Below are 22,012 nucleotides of genomic sequence, written 5' to 3' on the forward strand. Positions count from 1 at the left end.
AAAGGCCATACAAACAATTGCATGTGGGAACTCGGGGCTCCCCCTCTTTCTCTTACCATCCTTCCCCTGAGGGAGGGAGCCCTACAGGTGGAGAATAAATGTGCTGTTTTTTACGTATGTGGAAGAGCTCCTTGCAGGCTGCGCTTTTGTGGACACAAAAATATTAATGATATTGTTCCATCATTTTCACACTCTGTCAAGTCATCTTTTTTGGAATGGGAATAAATATGGATCTCTTCCAGTCGGTTTGCCAAGTAATTATCCTCTAGATTTCTTGGTGCAACTTTATGGATATAGTAGAAATGTTCTTTTCTATATTCATTATCAATGCTATGATGCTAAACACCAAAGTCTTAGCAGCTTACTACAGAAACCCTGCAGTGACAAGAAAAATATAGTGGAAACGTAACATGTGAAAATGATATATATCAACATAGCACATATAAGTGAAAATTAACAAATATAAATTAAAATTCCATTTTTATTTTATTCTTATTAGCTTGATTTCAATTTTAAATATTCATGAAGTTGTTGTGTGTCATCATAGATTTCAACTCCAAGTTACCTTGTAGGACAAAATAGAAATGTAAATAGATTTTTCCAAATATCTAATCTTTACAGAAGCAAACTTCTACATCTTTCTTTCAGGGTGCAGCAGATGTATGAAACCACTGACCTCTCAAGTAGTAGCTGAGCCTCACACGGTGTATAACCAAGGCTTCTTAAATATTCTTAGAAATTAAAAAATAAACAACAACAATCAAACCAAAAATGGCTCTGACTCATTGTTATGGAGTCAGAACTGACTCTTAGCTGACCTTCCAATCAATTTTCAGAGACTGTAAGTCACGTGGAGGAGATTGCCTATCTTTCTTTGTTGCAGACCAAGGGTAAACTAATTTTATAATGATTAATAATGAGACAAACAGCCAGGAATGAGATAGAGCAGAGAGAATAAAATAGTGGTCCAGCAGTTCTTGACTGAAGACCCCAAGCCAAGCTTCTCTGTATCTTTATTGAAAATTATCAGGAAGTAAATCACAAAGAGAATTCAATGCAAATGAAGACAAGCTCTTTCTCTTGAAAACCTTCTGCTTGACTCAGGAGGGAGGGGTTAGCAAATGCAAGAATTTGGTAAACCCTTAAGGATTGCCTTGATGCCTCTGGGTGAAATCTAGCTCAGAAGTAACACTCCCTCTGTAGGGGGCCCCTTGCTGTCTCCTGTCTGCAAGGAACAAACAGCTCATTTTCTAGGATCTGCCACAAGATAAATCCTAACATATAAATCTGTAATTTCTTCAATTCCTGAACAAGGGTTATCATATAATATTTGATAAAAAGTTTGACTTGCCATATTTCTTCCATGGAGCCACTGGCGGATTGGAATAGTCAGATGTCATCTTTGATTAACAGTATAACTCAACTACAGCACCAAAACTCCTGAATAAATATTTAAGAATTATATAAATCAAATATATCATTGGTGGGAAAATAAAATATGTATAAAGTTGTAATATATTCAATTCAAGAAGACATATACGAAAATAATAAACACAATTCTGTAGGAGCAAATGAAACCAGGGTGTTTTTGGAGTCAAGGATGGTGACACTCCATCTCACATACTTTGGACATACTATCAGGAGAAAAAAGTCCTTTGAAGAAAACATCATGCTGGGAAAGTTGGAGGGTCATTAAAAGAGAGGAAGTCTACTAATGAGTTGAATGGCATAATGGCTATTATGCATAGTGAGTTTTAGTATATCAGAGATCTTGAAGATAGCACAGGATAAGACAAAGCCTTATCTATTGGATCTCTATGAATCATGTTCCACTTGATGGCACCTAACAACATTAGACAATTTCTGAACATTTAAAAATATGTATTGCTAGATGCACAATGCTCTGGTGGCAGGACTCGGTAGAGATCTGTGCTTTTGGGCACCTTTCTGGTGGTTCAGATCATCTAGTGGCTTCAGTAGGAGAAAGATGAGCTATTTCCTCCCATGTGACTTGCAGCCACTGAAAACCTGCTAGAGAGCATCAGCAATGACTTGATTATGACTGACAACAATGGATTGAGTTAGAGATGTAAGATCAGTATCAAATACTATTTCAGTATATGTATTTATTATAGCTTAAATGATAGTTGGCTATTCAGAGTTTTGTTTTTGTTTTAATGTAGAAAATCCAAAAATATCCATACAGGTTTCACAAGGCATTAATTCTGTGGGTGTTGAGTTTGTACATATTAGCATGTGATATAAGGGCCTGATGTTACTCTTCTTGTTTTTGTTGTTGCATACTGTTGAGTGAGAACTGACTTACTGTGGACCCACCAGTGGTTTTTAAGAGACAGTTAATTGCATAGGAGGAGATTGTCCATTATTCCTCACAGCAGTTGATGGATTTGAATTGCCTACTTTTGGGATTGCAGCATAGCTTCTTGCCACAAGGCCTCCAGAGCTCATCTAGTTATCCTATCAACAAGTTATTATGGGACAGACTAAGACCTTATATTTTCCTTCATTTGTTCTGCCAGAAAAATAACCCCAAAAAACCAACCAACACACACTTTATTCCTAATGTAATTTCTACTCAATTTAGTAGGAGAAAACAATTCTAGATTAAATAATCAAACTTGACTATTATGGTTCAGTGTTTTCCCTCAGCATTAGACAGTGTTGATCACCTTTGGGAGACTTTCCTAATAACTAATTTTTTCTTTTGCTTTGCTTTAACCTACAAGTGGGATAGTGGTTTTGAAGAATGTATTCCACTTTTATATTTTCTCTTTTGAGTATTCTGTACTCATTTCAAAAGATAATAAATTAAAGTCTGCTAATTTACAAAATGATCCCCACAGCCATTGTCAGTCTTACAACTCTTGTTGCAGGTCTTCCTCCTCCAACCATCTGGCATTGAGGCGGATAATACAGTCAATTCTCCTATTTGTAAATTCATGATATGCATGTTTTCTACAGTGTCACTGAAGGTCTTGACACAGTGACATACTTTTTCCACATGACTAAAGATTTTTTTTTTTAATGCAATGTTCTTCAGTAGTTTATACCTCTTGCAGGTTCGGCCATTTTTTTTAAAAGTAACACTCTATTGACTTTTCAGAAAATACACAGAATACCTGGAAATGGAGGTAATTATGATCTTTAAAAATTGAAAGTAAGAATACCATATCCCCTCTAATATATAAACCTAAATTAACAACTTGCATCCAATTTTTTAAATGTATACTAGGACAGAGCAGAGTTTAGGCTGTTGTACATAGGGTCGCTATGAGTCGCAAGAGACTTGACGGCACATAACAACAACAAAAACATACTTAAGATATCACTTGCTTATATTGTTATACACAATACTATTAGTACTTTTGAAAAGGGGTTTAATATATTGTCATTGTTAACTGTTTTATGGGTAGGATTCTTGAAAACTCTTGTATATTTACATGTTGTTGTATCATTATGTGCCCTTAAGTGGACTGTGACTCATAGAGACCCTGTGAACAATAGCTCTGAACTCTACCCTATCTTGAGCCAGTCTCACTGTTTCCAACACACCTAGCCCGTTACTACAGTTACTGTGTCAATCCATCTCATCCAGGGTCTTCTTCTTCAGCTCTGTCCCTCTACTCTTTCAAGCATGATGTCCTTCTCCAAGGACTGGTCCTTCCTGGTCATGATTCCAAATTATATGAGACAGAGCTTCAAAATCCTTACCTCCAAGGAGTAACCTGGTTTCACCCTCTACAGGACAGTCCTATTTGTTCTCTTGGAAGTCCATGGTGTGCTCAGTTCTATTTTCAGCACCACAACACAACAACATCAATTTTTCTGAAATTTTTAGTCATTGTCCAGTTCTCTAATGCATAGCAAGTAATTATGAAGACAATGGCGTAGATCAGGCTCATCTTAGATGAGGTGCAAGTTAGTCAGTCTATAAACTTATGTCTTTTCTTTTCAACATTCTGAAAAGATCCCTTACAACAGATTTTCCTAATTCCTTATTTATCTTTGAATTTCCTGACTGCTAGTGCCAAGCATATCGATTGTGGAATTGAGCAATCTGAAATTGCTAACAATCTCAAACTCTTCTCCATCTATCATGATGCTGCTAATTTACTCAGCCAGGAAGAATATATGTTTTCCTGATTTTGAGCTTTAATATATATTGAAGACTACGTACCTTGACCTTCTGTAGCAAGCACTTCAAGTTCTCCTTTGTATTGGCAAGCAAAATTGTGTTATCTGCATAATGCTTGTTGTTGATGAGTATTCCTCCAATCCTGATGCCATATTCCTCCTCATAAAGTCCAGTCTCCTAAATTATCTGTTCTGCATATAGAATAAATAGGTATGGACACATCCCTTACACACATTTTTCTTGATTTTAAACTACAGAGTGTTTCCTTCACTGTACTGACAACTGCTTCTTGGTCTAAGTTTCAGATGAGCATTATCAAGCGTTCTGGAAGTCCCATTCTTCTCAGAGTTAACCACAATTTATCGTGATCCACAAAGTAAAATGCCTTTGTATTTCACAAATAGTCATTCCTCTAATACTTTCTGCTTTCAGCAAAGATCCATTCGACATTAGCAGTGATATACCTAGTGCCACAGTCTTTTATTAATCGAGCGTATGTCTCTAGCAGTTTTCTATTTATGTGCTCTTCTAGTCAATTTTGGGTAATGTCCAGCAGGATTTTGCTTGCATGTGATATTAGTGATATTGTTTAGTAATATTCACACTGATAGAGCACCTTTTTTAATAATAAAGGGAATAAATATTAATCTCTTTCAGGCAGTTGGCCAGGCAGTTATGCTCCAGATTTTATGGCACAATCTGTTGAGCACATCCAGGATTGCATCTATTTTTTAAAATATGTCAATTGGTATTTCATCAATTCCTGGCATTGTTTGTCAGTTTCTTCAGATTAGTTAGCTTGAATTTACTCCTTTATCATTATTGCCTTTGGATCATATGCTTCATTACAAATGTTTATAAATGTGAATGTATTTGTTTGTGTTTAAATTCATATTAGTTCAGGTTAATAGCATTCCTCACGTCTGTGTCTCATAACAGATATATATTCTAATCAATATGTTCATAAGCCATTGCTATTCTTCTCTATTCCATTATCCTCACAAACTTTAGAAATACAGATTGTTTTTATCAATTGTCCACGTAGTAGATTTGCCTCTTAGAGAAATCTTTAATTTGTTTAACTTTCTACCATCTCTGAATGACTCCAGTTTCATTCATTTATCTTTCTCCTTTTTACTTCATTATACTGGTCTTTGATGGATAATCCCAATCATTTCCTTTCTTAAGTAGTAGACACAGGATATCTGGTATTCTTAACCCCTCTTCATTATCAGATTCACAAAACTTTCTCCCAGAAAACTCCCTCTTACTCTTACTCTTACCTTATTTTATTAAGAGAGTTCTTTCATGAAATATGAACTTAGTCACAGGTCTGGTTGCTAACTAAAAGATCATCAATTTGAATCCCTCAGCTGTTTCATGATTGAGAATCTCATACTGTAAAGATTTACAGACTCAAAGATTCTATGGAGGGTTTCTATGAGATATAATTGACTCCACAGTAATGTATTTGATTTAAATGTTATAGTTCTCCAATCAAATCCTTGTCAAACTTCATTCTTTATTTTGTTAAGACCAGAAAGTCAGTAAAGAGAGCTTTTTTATCAGGCAGGACATCTGTATTTTCCATCCTCAGTAAGGACATATATCATCTGAAGAGTTTAAAGTTTCAGGAAGAAGAGGGAGAAGAAGGAGAAGAAGGAGGAGGAGAAGAGGAAGAAGCAGAAGAAGCCAAAGCTGAAGCCAAAGCCGCAGCAGCAGCAGGAGCAGGAGGAGGAGGAGGAGGAGGAGGAGGAGGAAGAAGAAGAAGAGGAAGAAGAAGAAATAATAAGTTGAATTTATTAGGTCAATTATTGGATACAAGAGGATGGAAACACATTTTACTTATTTAGATTTAGATCAGGCAAAATTATTGTGACTTTCAAATAGATTAATTTTATAGATTAATTCTTAGTAAGTCATCTATACCACTTATCTATGCATATACTACAACGACTAAAATATTATTTCAAAACTTACTTTAATGTAATTTTACTTTTTAAATTATTTTTCTTGCTGTAAAACTCTTACCTTAAATTAATTTTCTTTTCCTTAGGTGCTATCTATTTCAATGATTTTTTGAGTACTGCCTTTTTTATGCAATAATAATTTACCTCAATATAGAGGGAGAAGAAGGATCAGAAACATGGTTGTAAAAATAGATTGCTAGAAACCATATTTTTTTACCTGGATATTGGTGAATTATCCCTTTCAAAGGCGGTATGATGGCTCAGTGGTAAAATTGTCTTCTTTCACATAAAAAATTCAGATTTAATGTATGGTCAATGAACCCGGTTCACAGTAAGCAGTGTTCTGTCAATGAAGGCTTGTATGTTGCTAATATGTTGAACAGCTAATATATAGTTCCCAAACTAAGATGAAGCAGGAAGAGAACCCTAGTGATATGCATCTGAAAATCAACAATTGAAAATCTCAAAATGTAAAGGGTCCACAGGATAGGTCATCATGAAATTAGTGCAGGATCAGACATTTCTTTTGGCTGTGTTTGAGGTTACCATGAGTTGATGATCTGCTCAGTGGCAACAAACAAAAAATGTGTGCTATTAGTCTAAAGATGCTATATCAACTGAATTCTCTCTGCTCATTCAACCTATCATAGGCTCTGTGGGAGAAAGATAGGTGATCTCTTCTTATGCAATTGACAGCATCAATAATTTGTTGTCGTGTGTTGGGTCAATGAGTTCTCTCATCTTGGACCCTCTCTAAATCCTGTTTGTTTCAGAAATGCTGAGCTTCTATTGAAGTTGTAAGAAAATTCTGCTGTTTTCCCACGACACTGTCCTGGAGAAACGGAAACCAAGCTGCTCATTGGATGCTGGTTGGTGAAACAAGTCCATCTTACATAATTTGGGCACGTTGTTAGGAAGGATCAGTCCTTGGAGAAGGACGTCATGCTTCGAAAGGTCAAAGGTCAGCCTAAGAAAGGAAGACCATCAACAAGATAAATTGACACAGGGATTGCAATAATGGTTTCAAGTATTTCAGAGATGGTTAGGATGACACAGGACAGGACAGGACAGGGCTTAGATTTGCTGCTCACAGTGTTGCTGTCATAGTCAACTCTGTGACACATACCAACCAAAAGAAAGGAAACACTACTTGTCTGTTTCAGGTCTCTATTTCCATCCTTGGCTATGCTTCTTTCCCCTGCCACCAGTAGAGTGATCTCACTTCTTCAGATAAATCCGTAAAACTTGGATAACAGATCACCTTTCCCTTCAAATCCTCTTAAAGTCTTGTTCTAAAGCCACCTCTAATCCTACAAATAAAACTCACTATTTATTCTCCATTTTTATCTAATTCTTCTTTCCACTTTTATCATAGCCTAATCCAGAATTTTTTTCCAAAAGAAATATATCTCTTTTATTGGATTTGTCTCAAAATTCTTTATAAATCTGAAACTTTTTTAGAATTAAAAGTTGCAAAGTTTTGAACTTTTGCTTTTGGATTATACTAAGACTCAGTGTTTTAAAATTGTTAGATACCTTGGTTATTTCTTATGCTTGCTAAATTTTTAATCAGGTACAAGCAAATATTTTCTGCATAAATACTAATCTGCATTTTAGATTATTGCTGTATATTATATAGTCAGATTTAGAACTAGTATGCCATAAGCTATGAATCACCTCTGAGAATGTGACCCAGTGCATACAATTAAAGGTGATCTTGGCCCACTCCTGGGGGATAAGACAAGTAAAAGGTCTTGAACTTAGAAGCATATAGTCATTACTGGTAAGCCTAATTTCCTCTCTTTTCTGCCTGATCATTATTTAAAGTAGTTTAATTTCTATTTTCCCATTTCTTTTTCTAATAATCATAATTTTAAGCTTTCTTTAAGAAATTACAGAGATATTATTCAGAAAAGTACTCATTTCATTACTTTCTTTATAGGAATATAAGTTCAAAGCTCTTCTTATACTCAAATGTAGATTCATTTAAAAATAATGACATACTTAAGGGAATATTTACTCTGCGTAAATAAAAATGAATTCAGATTCATTAATTATATGAGTAAAGTGACTATTTAGAAATTCTATTTGATTGCATTAGTAAAAATATATAAAAAATATTTATATAGGCTAAAAAATGTTCTTAATCTTATGTTAAATAACTCTGATGGAATCAATTGAGGTTAGAAATATTAATTTCATTTTCATCTGCAAATTAATTTTTCTCTTTAAGTTTGTCTGCTAATATGCTATATACTGCTATGAGAACAATCAGGTTGATCCAAAAGAAGGTGAAATCAAGACACTCCTTAGTAGCAAGGATTTTGAAGGTCCATCTGACATGCTTTGGGAATACTGCAAGGAGGGACTACTAGTCCTTAAAAATAAACATCATACTTGGAGGAAGGGACAGTGGAAGAGAGGATGACTCTGGATGAGATGAATTGACTCAGTGAACAGGAAAATGAGGGGTAGGTTTGTCAGAGATGATGAAATTGTCTGAGGATGGAGAAGGATTTAGAGCTGTTGTACATAGGACAGCTATGAGTTGGAATCAACTTGACAGCATATAACAACAACAATCTCATGTACAGTGTTTCTTCTCAAGAGTATCTGGTATAAAAAGGACTAGTTTTGTTCCAGTAACCCAATCTGTATTCTAGACAGCTATAAGAAAGAAGAAAGAAAGCAGAAGAACTCAGCTTCTGGCTGACATAGCTCCCTAGAAGAGTCTTAAAAAAGAAAAAAAACAAACAAAACTAATTTTAAGGATTCAAGTCATGGTTTTCAATTACCTATTATGTATCTGAGTGTTTGCTGGAAAATGATAAGGATAGCAGAAGAAGAATTGAGAACTTTGAATTGTGGTGTTAGAAAGAAGTACTGAACATTCCATGGACTGCCAAAACACAAACAAGTCAGTCTTGCAGGAACGGCTTAGAGGCAAGGATAATGAAACTTCATATAACACACTTTGGGCACATATATAATCAGGAGAAGTCTGTCTTTGGGAAAAAACATCATGATGGGAAAAGCAGTGGATCAGAGAAAGATAGGAAGACCCTCCACAAGATGGATTGAAACAGTGACTGTTACAATGGCCTCGAGCACATCGAATGTCATGAGGATATTGCAAGATCAGGTTAGATTCAGATTTGTTGTTCTGTTGTTCATGGGATCACTGTGAGTTGTACTTGACTATATGGCATTTAACAACAACATTAACCACTATAAAGAGATTCACAATATACTTTATTTATATCTCATTATTTAGAACGTAGTTATATGATACACAGCTGCAAGAAAGGGGAAAATGTAATATTTTAGTTAGGTTTATTGGCAGCAAGATGATGAAAGAAACCATCAAGATTTTGATACTAAGAATTAAACAGAAGCTATATTGGCCTGGCAACCAGTAATATTTGAAAATTGTTCTTCATTATTCTTGGCTCCTTAATCTGTCAAATAGAGTGTTTGACAAATATTTGAGGTCTCTTAAATTTGTCTTTGTCTCAGACCTTTGCTAAACAATAACAAGTTTATTGTTTATATTTATACTTTAACTCCTTCAAATTATATAATTTATACTTATACAGTATTTCTCAACTTAGGAGGTTAAATATGACTATTACTTCACAGAAAATTTATTTCAAACAATAAACTGGAACTCTTAGGCATTCAGTATCTTCTTTTTGTATTTAAATTTATCTGAAATTAATATCATGAAGAGTGTTTTCATTGCTTATTAGATAATATGATCTCTAATTTTAAACTTCTAAAAAATAGTTTTCTTTTTTAGGTATGATTGTTTGTTTTTTTTCCAACCAAACCTGAGTATTTTTAACATTTAATACAGGTAATTTGAAATGTTTTCATTAGTTCTCATAATAATTGTATCTAGTCTTTTTTTTACTTTGGTTTTCTAGATTTTATACTACCTCATTTTGTTTATTATTTGTGGGTTTTTGTTGTAAACTCAATCTATTATGCTTGATTTGTTTCTATTGTTTGATATGTTTTTCTTGTTTCTAGTAATTTTTGAAGTATATATTATATTCTACATTTTACTAGGTTGTTTTGTAAATCCATATATTTAATAGGCTTTGTTGGTTACCCTTGCTCTTATAATGTACTTATACTTTTTTATAAAGTGTTAAAATAGCTCACTTAATTTTTTTCTACTCTTAAATTACGTTTAAAGTAAGTTTTAGCAAATAAAGGGCCATCTTGAACAGGTATTCTATTTTTAAACAGGAGAAAAGTTTAATATTTTAATTCCTTGTTATGATCTTACTCTGGCAATTAATTATCACTTTAAGTTTCTGAATCTCTCCAGTCATGAGAATATTTTTCTAATGTTATTATATATGAATGATAATCCAGTTATATAAAATTGATACTGTCTTCCCATTTTCAATTTAGAAATCTGTAGATGTCATACTTTTGTTTTCAGGAATTAGTTTAATATTGTTAAAATATAAGATCAATCCTATATTTGCTTTTCTTATACTTGTACTATCTGTTGTTCTGATTTAAAAAGAAAGAATAAATGTATTCTTCAAAGGAAGGTTTCTGAACATGTATGTCATTTATAGTGAAGATTTTTCTGTTAAAACACTGATTTTAATACAGCAAATGGAGGCAAAAGAGATAAGAGAATTTTTTTTAAAAAAATCTGAGTAAAATCCCTTTCTGTTCTTTGCTTAGACAAAATCTGTGACTCGGTCTTATTTCATTCCCCAAATATTTTCCCACTTTTTTCTACCTAGCTTTTATGTGCCATTTCTTTATAAATTTCTTCTTAGTAAGCATCCATTATTTGGAGACAAGAAATGCTCTCACTGAGTCTCATATCAAAACATTATGGAAAAGAAATATTTTAAATTTTATCTTTTAACTCTACGTTTTAAGTCATCTTTTACATTCTGTTAACAACATTTTGGTTTCCTTAATCTCTTCACAAAGTCTTGGAAAATAAACAGACACATTCATATGTATCATGAGAATTTAATTTGTCAGTATAACATATTTTCTTTATTTTAGTTGTGATTATTCGCATCAAGGATAGAGAAGCTTCATCATCTCATCTACTTTGGTTATGCTGTCAGTAAGGGCCAATCCTCAGAAAAGAACATTATATTTTTATGGGGAAGGTAGAAGAACAGTCAGTAAAAGAGAGAAAGTCTCTCAACAATATGAATTGACACACTGACTAAAACAATGGGCTTCAGCATGGTAAAGAGGTTTTAAAGGTGATGAAACATGGGGCAAAGTTTTAATTTATTATAATAAAGTTACTAGGAGTTTCGTTGATTTGATGTCACCTAAAACCAACATTTTTTAAGCTGTCAGGCTTTTAGTTAAATGCTGTCTCACTCTACAAGTGTCATAAAAAGAAATAAATAAAATCACAAATGAGTAGATTAATTAAGAGATTAGACTTCTATTTTCTCACAGTTGGGAGGGAAATGCCAAATCAGGGCATTGGTCTTGTCTATTCCCTCTTCAAATATGTCTAATTTTTTGTTTGTCTGCTTGAAAGCACTCTTTGATGTTTGTTTGCTTACAAATTGTTCCTTACTTGGTGTCTCTCTCCTCTCTGTGGAGGCTTCTGTATTTATTCTGTCCTCTATGAAAACTTAAAATTCAATCTCTTTGAGGTCAAGACAGAACTGACCAATAGTTGACTTTCCGAAGAAAAGAACTGATAATCCTCTTCCTTCTGAAGAGGTTGTAAATCACATGTGAGGATATTGGTCTAGGACCTACCCTATTCTAATATGATAGTATGACCTTATTAATAAATAAAAAGAAAGTTTATATTTCTTAATAGGGTTACAGTCACAGATACAAGAGTTAAGACTACAATGAATGCTTTAGAATCTGCATATTCAATGCAATCTCAAAACAGATAACAAATTCATTTTTCAAATAAACCAAGAGGAAAATTGTCAAGTTTGTTTGGAGAAGAAAGAGAACTCAAATAAGTAAATCACCTCTGACAAACAAAAATTAAGTGGAAGGCATAACATTCCCCGACCTTAAAACCTACTACACTGCAGTAGTAACCAAAACAGCATGGTACTGGTACAACAACAGGTACATAGACCAATGGAACAGAATTGAGAACCTAGAAATGGACCCATCTGCCTATGGTCAATTGATATACCATAAGGAAATAAGACCAATTAAGTGAGGAAATGACAAATTTTTCAACAAATGGTGCTGGGCAAACTGGACTGTTACCTCCAGAAAGCTGAAACAGGATTCACTTATCACACCATATAAAAAAATTAACTCAAGGTGTATCAGAGATCTGGGAGTAAAGCCCAAACCATAAAGGTCATAAAAGACAAATGGAATCAAGCTTAGACAACCTAGTCTATAGTATAAAGAGACTGTCAAATACAGTCAGAAATGCACAATCTGGATAGGATACAATTGATGACTGGGACCTTCTGAAAATTAAATCCTTGTGCACATCAAAAACATTTTCCAACAGAGTGAAAGGAAAATCTGCTGACTAAGAAAAAAAATTTGGCAATACCAAGTCAAACAAGAGTTTATCAAAAGTTTACAGAATCCTACAGGACCTACACAAGAAAAACAAAACACTGAAAACACAATTACAAAATTGACAAAATACATGGAAAGACTTTTTACAGAGAAAGATTTCAAATGGCCAACAGACACATGAAGAAATGTTCAAAATCACTGGCAATAAGAGAGATGCAAATAAAAACCACAATGAGATACCATCTCACCCAAGTAGCAGCGGCAAAGTTTAACAAGGCAGGAAGTAATAACCTGGAAGGAAGTTTGATGTTTCCTCAGAAAGCTGAACATAGAAATTGCATATGACTCAGCTATTCCATTGCTTGGAATATACTCCAAGAAAATGACAACTCAGGTACAAATAGAGATTTGTATACTAATGTTCAGAGCAGTGCTATTCACCATCACAAGAACATGAAAACAGCACAAATGTTCAGTCACAATTAAATGGATTGAGACATTACGTTACAGTCATACAATGGAATATGATACAGCTTGTAGGTGCAATAATTTTTTAAATTACTACCTAACTTGGGAAGGCCTGGAGAGCATTTGCTGAGTCAGCTAACTCAGTTTCATAGAACAAATGCTGCATAAGACCGTTATTGTAGAAACGGAAAGATAACTAGTAAAATGTGTATGAAGATCCAAGGAGGGGAGAAGAGAAGCAGAAGGGTGAGCATAGGCCAGGGGGTAATCATGCGGTCATAGAATTTGATGGTTAGAGGGAGGGAATGGGTAAAAGAAATTGGAAAGATCCAGTGTGAAAAACAACATATAGGAATGTTGTAAGTAAATTATTATAGAATAATATTTTTTTAAAGAGTAGAATGTAACTTTAGGGAGTATATTCAGTAACACATTCTCTAAATATTATCTTGGATTCTCTGCTTTTTCATATACTGCAATATGCAGTAAACCAATATTATAGAAAATGAAAGAGAATATTGATATATTTTATCATCTGAGGTACTGAATGACAAGTGCTTTAAACTGATTTGACAATAGAAAAGGTCCTCTGTGGCATGTTTTAATTAAAACTACAGAAATATGCTGTACATGTTCAAAATGTTCTGCAATTATCAATCATGGCAAAAGTAGTCAAGAAATTAAAGGATTATATATTGTTGTTATTATTGTGCTATTGATATGTGCATTCACTTGCCCATGATTCATAATGATCCTATGTATAATAGCTCTGAACCTTGCCCTATCCAGAGGCAGTCTCACTTGACTCTGACACACCCAATCTTATTTCTCCAGTTACTGTGTCAATTCATCTTATCCAGGATCATCCTTTCATGTACTGTGCCTCCATCCTTCCAAGCATGATATTTTTCCATCAGGACTGGTCCCTCCTGGCTATGATCCTAAGGTAGTAGGTGAGATGGAGCTTCAAAACCCTTTCCTCCAAGGAGAAATTTGGTTTCACCCTCTCCATGACACTTTTTTGTTCTCTTGGTGGTGCATGATATGTTCAATACTATTCTCCAGCACCATAAGTCTAAAGTGTTGATTCGTCTGTCGTTCTTCTATACTGCCCAGCCCTCTGACGCATAGCAAGTAATATCAAAGACCACAGGGTAGATCAGTTGCATCTTTAGCTCTAGACTGACTTCATTTCCCATTAGAATTTTGTAGAAGCCCCTGACAGCAGACTTCCTCAATGCAATTTGTCTTTTGATTTCCTGACTGCTATTTTCAAGAGTGTTGTTATTTGTGGAGTTGAGCAAGCTGAAATTGTTAACAACCTCAATCTCTTCTCCATCTATCATGATACAGCCCATTGGCCAAGTGGCAATAATCTTTCAGTTCTTGATGATAAACTTCAATCTGTATTGAAGACTATGATCTTTGACTATCCACAGCAAATAGTACAAGTCCTCCCCAGTTTCGGCCAGCAAGATTGTATCATATGCCTCATGCAGGTTGTTGTTGAGTCTTCCTCCAATCCTGTTGACACACTCCTTCTAATAATAGATAGCAATTGCCAAATAGGCTTTAAAGTGTTCAAAAGAAAAGATGTTATATGATGAGTTATGGTATGATATAGATTATATCATAAAGAAGAAATTAAAAGAATATTATGAAGACAGGAAAAAGAAAAAGAACAATGGATGCCAGAAGGGAGACTTAGATTTGCTTTAAAATACAGAGAAACTAGAGCAAAGGGAGAAATGTTGAAACAATAAAATGGAACAGAAAGAATTTGAATAGGAAAACCGAAAGGGAAAAATATGCTTGGTTTTTCTAAAGCTGAAAGAATAAAATACAAGAAATGTAAAACTCTTGTTTACACTAAGGATTCTATGGACAAAACATTGAATTAAACAAAAAGAATCAAAAGAAGATAGAAGGAATGCACTGTCAACAGACTCAATTTTCAGACAGAAGCAATGAAGAATGAATGGTACTGAAAGAAAAAGTCTCTATTACTAGCTAAAGCTCAGCTCCCTAGGGGTGGAAGACTTAAGCTTTCGTAAATATTTTTGGTTTCGTATTTACAATTCTTCCTCCATTTTTCAGTATCTTCCTGTGGTATAGCATTCGTTTCCTACCTGATGAGAAGTAGTAAAAAGTATGACAATTATTTACATGTCAAAAAAAATAAATGTTAATTATATATTGGCTTGATTTTTTTTTTTCTTCTGAGAAATTTCAGGTGTAGGCCTGGTCTTATAATCTCTCTCTGACACTCAAGGTAAATCAAGTCATTAAATGGATGATCACTGCTTTTAAAAATATGACCTTTAAAGAAAACTCAAGTAGAAAATCCTCTTTATGTAACTACTGGACATGGTGTCAAGTAGCCAAGAATATTGCATCTAGATACTAATTTGTTTTTTACTGCTACAGTGTAGGCTACTTTTCTTTTAACCTCTGATGTGTAATAGTATTTATATGTTAAAACTCCTACTCAGATCATACTATTTTATTATGAACTCTATCTTTAATATTCACACTATTGCTATTTCACTTTAAAAGAGTCATTGTACCTCTGACATTATTTTATCAGGTGGACTATTGTAACTAGATAATTCCATTAACAAATATATGGAAAAGGGGTGAAGAGGGCAGTTCTTCTAATTAACAAGTTACTTTTCCACCAGAAAATTATGGAACTACTTTCAAAGCACATATAAATTAACAGCTTAAAGTAGTTATGCTATAAAAATGCTAAGATATAAAGAGGAATAATATGATAAAGCAAAAGAAAGGAAACAAGTCTATTTGTATAGGAAAGGTTTTAAACATATCTTTCACTCTTGGTGAAGATCTTTCAATTGATCCATCATTGAATATGGAGGTAAGATCTTAGAGATAGAAAGGGAAAAATATATATAATTAGTGTGTATGTGTGTGTGTATGCATGCATGTATCTATAATATGAACAACACAATCAAATATATGCATAAATTAAAAAGTTATGGAATAGGATGCATCCCTGATGCACATTTCTTCATCATAAACCATGTAGTGTTTCTTTCTCTGTTCTGACTACTGCTTCCTGGTCTAAGAAGAGATATTGCATGAGCACAATTAAGTGTTCTGGGATTTCCATTCTTTTCAAGGTAAGCAACGATTTGTTGTGATCCTTATAGTCAAATGCCTTTGCATAGTCATTGAAAAACAGACCTTCCTCTGGTACTCTCTGTTTTCAGCCAAAATCCATCTAACATTAAATATAATGTTCTTTCGGCCACAACCTCTTCTAAAGCCAGCCTGCATATGTGGCAGTTCTCTGCTGATGTACTGTTTCAATAGTTTCTAGATAATCTTCAGTAAGATTTTGCTTGAGTATGATATTAATGATATCATTTGATATTTTCCACACTCTGTTGGGTCACCTTTTTTGTGAATGAGAATAAATACAGCTCTTCCAATCAGTTGGCCAGGTTGCTGTTCTGCAGATTTCTTGGAATAACTTGGTGAGTACATCCAGGGCAGCATCTGTTTGCTGAAGAATATAATTGATAATCCATCAATTCCTGGGACCTTGTTGTTTGGACATCTCCTTCAGAGCAGCTTGAACCACTCAATTCTTTTTGGTACAGTGCCTCTGTATACTCCTTCCATTTTCTTTTTTCAACTTTTTAATAATATTGGTTCGGGGTATTTGTTTGTTTGTTTGTTTGTTTGTTTCCTCTTGTGTGTACCATCAAATCAGGCCAGACTAGCACCAGAGATTACCCCTCTTTCTCCAGTGGAGCACGTGGTGGATTCAAACCACATGCCTTCAGGATTTCAGTGAAGTTTTTTGCCACTAGGCCACCAGAGCTCCCTCTTCCATTTCCTTTTGATGCTTCCTGGGTCATTCAACATTTGGTGTTCAGCATCCTTAAATATTGCAACCTGAGACTTGAATTTGTTATTTAGTTCCTTTAGCTCTAAATCATCATCATCATCATCTAAAAAAAAAAAAGGAAAACAAGCTCCAAACAGAGACGTCAGAACAACCAAGAAAAAATCACCAGGAATGTAGTGTGTCTTTTCACTAGGGCTCCTACACAGTGAATCTCTTCGACATCAGGGAAGTCTATGACACATCAAGGACTCCAAAGAATACTTGACCTACAGATGGTGAAGAGAAAAAAAAAAAATTCTTCTTCAAACGAAAAAAAAATGCCCAATGTGTTTGTCCCTTTTGATTTTCCATTTCCAACTCTTTCCACATTACATTTTAATATTTTGTCTTCTCATGTTGTCTTTTGAAATCTTCTATTCTGCTGCTTTACTTCTTGATTCCCCCCTCCCTTTTCTTTGTCTTCTTGGTGTTGTAGTGTAATATTTAGAGTCTCTTCTGACATCTATCTTGGTCTATTCTTTCTCCACTGTATACAGAACAGATCATTTGTGAAACTGGACTTGACTTTATGAGGAAGAATGTGGCTTGGGATTGGAGGAAGACAGAAACTTCCTTGCTGAAACTGAAAAGGACATAAGGTGTTTGCTGCAGAAGATCAAGGAATAGTAGTCTTCAATATGGATTGAAATTTTGTAACAAGAAAACAAATTTCTCACCACTGTGCCAATTAGCAGCTTCATGATAGATTGTTGATAACTTTAGCTTGATAGGTCCACAATCAACATACTTGGCAACAATAGTAAAAAAATCAAAAGAAGAATTGCATTGGAAAAGTCTGCTCTCAGGGACCTAAGTACAGAAGAGAAACAATGTCTGTCTGGAGACTAAGGGATATCTGATTCAGTTGTTTGTTGCTATTACTTGCTATGTATCCAAGAGCTGGACAATAACTAAGGATGATAGAAGAACGATCAATACCTTTGAGTTGTAGTCTTGGAGAACAAAGAGTGGCCTGCCATGAGAACAAACAGGTCTGTTTTAGAAAGAGTGAAACCAAGCTGTTCCCTGGAGAAAAAAATTTGAGGTTACGTCTCACATACTTCGAGCATGCAGCCAGGAGGGACCAGTCCTTTCAGAGGGACATCACACTTGGAAGGGTGGAGGGATAACGCAGCAGAGGAAGACCCAGGATGAGATGGATTGACTCAGTGAATGAAGAAATGGGATTAGGTCTGTTGAAAATTATGAGATTGGCTCAAGACAGGGCAGGTTTCAGAGCTAATGCACACAAGATTGTTATGAGTTGCAGGCAATTTGATGGCACAGGACAACAACAATAGCAACAGCATGTATATAGTATGTACATATATAGAGATATTTTTGTTCTTATGTACCATCAAGTCACCTGTGACCCATAACTCTGAACCCTGCCCTGTCCTGAGCCAGGCTCACTAATTCATCCTTTCTTAGGCCTGGCGTGTCCACTTGCCATACTTAGGTAACTTGTGGTCTCTGTGAAGCTGAACACTGTGACACTGATGTGTCAAATGTGATAACTGTTACCCATGGTGGGCAGTGTTTGGTGGTCCTCCCCGGTTGAAACAAAGTTGGAAGCAGGAGTGGCATACACTTCCGTAAATAGCTTGCCTCCGGAAACCCTCTGAACCTGGAGAAAGGATGAAAGTCATGCTAGCAAGTGTTGAGGACTTTCGTTCACAGGGTCGCTATGAGTTGCCTACAACTTGACAGCACTTAACAACACAGAGACAGACCAGTTGGTCTAGTAGACCGAAAGCGATGCTACCAAGCTGAAGGTAGGTGATTTCTAATCCATGGTGTTAAGGCCTGTTTTTCATTGTTTTTGTTCAAAGAGTCTTCTAGGTCTTAAAGCTCTGGTGTGAACATTGTGACACTGGTGTGTCAAATGAGATAATGGTTACCCATGGTGGACAGACAGTGTTAGTGGAGCTCCCCGGTTGAAAAAAGCTTGGAAGCAGGGGTAGCTTGCCTCTGGAAACCCTATGAACCTGGAAAAAAGATGAACCTTCCTTTATTTATATTTCATATTCTATGTTCCAACTATTTGTGTGTGGTTTACGCTATTTCTCCTCATTTATTAGCTACTTCACATCGAACCTCCACCTCTAATAAAACAGCTACCTATTGTTCATAGGGTTTTTATTTTGTCTTTAAATTTTATCCTGCTTTACTTACAGAGTTCATATACCTATTATTCATACCCATCTTTCCCATTTCTTTAAACTACCCCTCCCTCTGCCCATCAGATTGTGTGACTATAATTATCACCCCCACCTCATCCTCCCCACTCTGCTCCCACCCTCCCCATCTTAGATTCTTATATATATTTTACTACTTTTCTCCAATCACTTGTTATGCATCAGAGAGTTGGACAATGACTAGGGATGATAGAAAGAGAAGTGATGCCTTTGAGCTGTGGTGCTGGGGAAGAGTATTGAGGGTTCCATGGACTGCTAGGAAAACAAACAGATTCATCCTAGAGAGGATTAAACCAGGTGACTCCTTGGAGGCAAGGATTCTGAGGCTCCATCTAACATACTTTGGACATTTTGTGAGGAGAGACCGGTCCTTAGAGAGGGACATCATGCTTGGGAGGGTGGAGGGACAGCGCAGGAGGGGAAGGCCCTCTATGAGGCGGATTGATTCAGTGACTGGGATAATCAGGATGAGGGTATCAGAGACGGTGCAATTGACACAGGAGAGAGCAGAGTTAGGGCTATTGTACATAGGATCGCTGTGAGTTGCAAGTGACTCGATGGCACATAACAACAACAGTAACAACTTATCTATTTCTACAATAATGGTATTTGTCCTTTTAGTTTGCTTAGGTTAATGCTCTTCAGGTCCTCCTGAGTTAGGTAAGAATTTTAAAAAACCCATTGCTCCTGTATGCTGTGTGGTATTTCATTATATGAATGTACTACAATTTCTCAATCTATTCAATTGTGGTTGAACATTTGAGCTGTTTCCATGTCTTGCGATGGTGAATATGCTGTTATGAACATTGGCATCCAAGTCTCTGTTTGTGTCTCAGTTCTCATTTTCTTGGGGTATATTCCAATCAGTAGAATAGCTGGGTCATATGGAATTTCTATATTCAGCTTTCTGAAGAAACATCAAAATGCCTTCCAGAGTGGTTATACTGTTTCACAATCCCACCAATAATGTATAAAAGTTCCTATATTGCCACATCCTCTCCAACATTTTTTACCTGATGCTGTCCTATTAATTTGTCACTGCTACTGGGGTGGGACGGTATCTCATTGTGGTTTTGATTTGCATCTCTTTTATTATGAGTGATTTTGAACATTTCTTCATGTATCTGTTGGCTACCCAAATATCTTCTTCTGTGAAAATTATTTTCATGTCCTTTGCCCATTTTGTAATTGTGTTAGTCTTTTTCTTGTGGAGGCCTTGTAGGATTCTGTAAACTTTTGATATGAGACCTTTGACTGGAATACCTGTTACTTCAGAACTGGATGGTACCCTTTGCTTCCTATTCTGTCTTAATCTGGGAGCTTTGGGGAACCTTGGTGAAGCTTTTCCACCATGATGCCTCTACTAGCATTTGAAAAATCAATGGCACTGCTCTAGTATCCATGAAGAGAACAAAGGCCTTTATAAATACAGAAGAGGAAGAAAAGACCAAAATGAATGTCAGCAGGGACTTTAGAGGCTCTTAAAACTACACTAGAGTGTCAAGAAGCCAAAACAAAAGGATGGAATGCTGAAGTCGAAAAGATGAAGAGAAGATTTCAAAGGGCAGCTTGAGCAGAGAAAGCAAAGGATTATAATGGAATGTGTAAAGAGCTGGAGTTGGAGAACAAAAAGAGAAGAATTGATCAGCATTGCGCACGTACATGGAGCTCAGGTAACTTAGTGGTAAGAATTTGTGCTGCAAAGCGGAAAGCACATGGTTCAAATACACCAGGGCTTCCAGAGAAAGGAGATGAGCCATTTTCTCCCATGCTGCTTCCTGCCTCTGAAAACCCACTGGATGTGCAGGTGCGAGTTCGTTCTGACTGGACAGTACATAACAACATATTCATGGTTTAGCAGTACTTTATGATACTCTAATAAAAAGAAAATATTATAGATGTTGTTATGTGCTTTAAATTGTTTTATTAATATTATATGATAACTACCCACACGCATGCAAGCTACAAAGATTTGGAAATGAAGTAGTTTTTCTTCATTTTTACATAAGAAGAGAGAACTACACATTTGTTTGGTGCCTTCTTTCTTTGATCAGCTCACCCTGTGTGTATTTGACACTTTTTATGACACTCTAAAGTAATATTCTGAGAATTTTATTTCTCCTTATGAATTCTCCTACTGAGAAGTGTTTACTGCATTGACTATGTAATAATTGTATGCTCATTCCAATTGTTTTCATTTTTATGTAGCATGAAAATTAGAGCTCAAACATGGGACCAAATTGTGTATAATCTACAATACTCTTTAAAATAATATAATTAGCGAATTAATATTTTTTAAAAAAATAAGCAATATGGTTCCAGCTCCATAAAATCTATTTTACGTCATGTATATTTTGGTAGAATTTTGTTTCGTGATTTCTAATTTAGATTGTTATTGTTGCATATTGTGAAGTCAGAACTGACTCATAACTGATGCTCTAGCAGGTCTTCAGAGGCTGTAAGTCAAATGCGGGGAAACTGCTCATCTTTCTTAAGAGCAGCTAGCATATTGAAGAGGGTAACTTTGGATTGGCAGCACAACTCCTTATCACTAGGCCACCAGAGCTCTCTCTGATACAGATAGTTACTGTTATCAGACATTATTGAGTGGAGTATGACTCAGAGCAACTCTATCAACAACAGGTTTGAACCCTGTCCTATTCTGTCCCATCCTCATTATATCTGATCCATTTTAGTCCATTTGTGCCATTACTACCTCAATTCATTACTACCTCAATTCATTACTACCTCAAATCATCTCAGTAGCGGTCTTCCTCTTTTTTGCTGA

Source organism: Elephantulus edwardii, unplaced genomic scaffold (genome assembly GCF_000299155.1).
Source record: "Elephantulus edwardii isolate Elephantulus edwardi_28Jun2011 unplaced genomic scaffold, EleEdw1.0 scaffold00018, whole genome shotgun sequence".
NCBI lineage: Eukaryota > Metazoa > Chordata > Mammalia > Macroscelidea > Macroscelididae > Elephantulus > Elephantulus edwardii.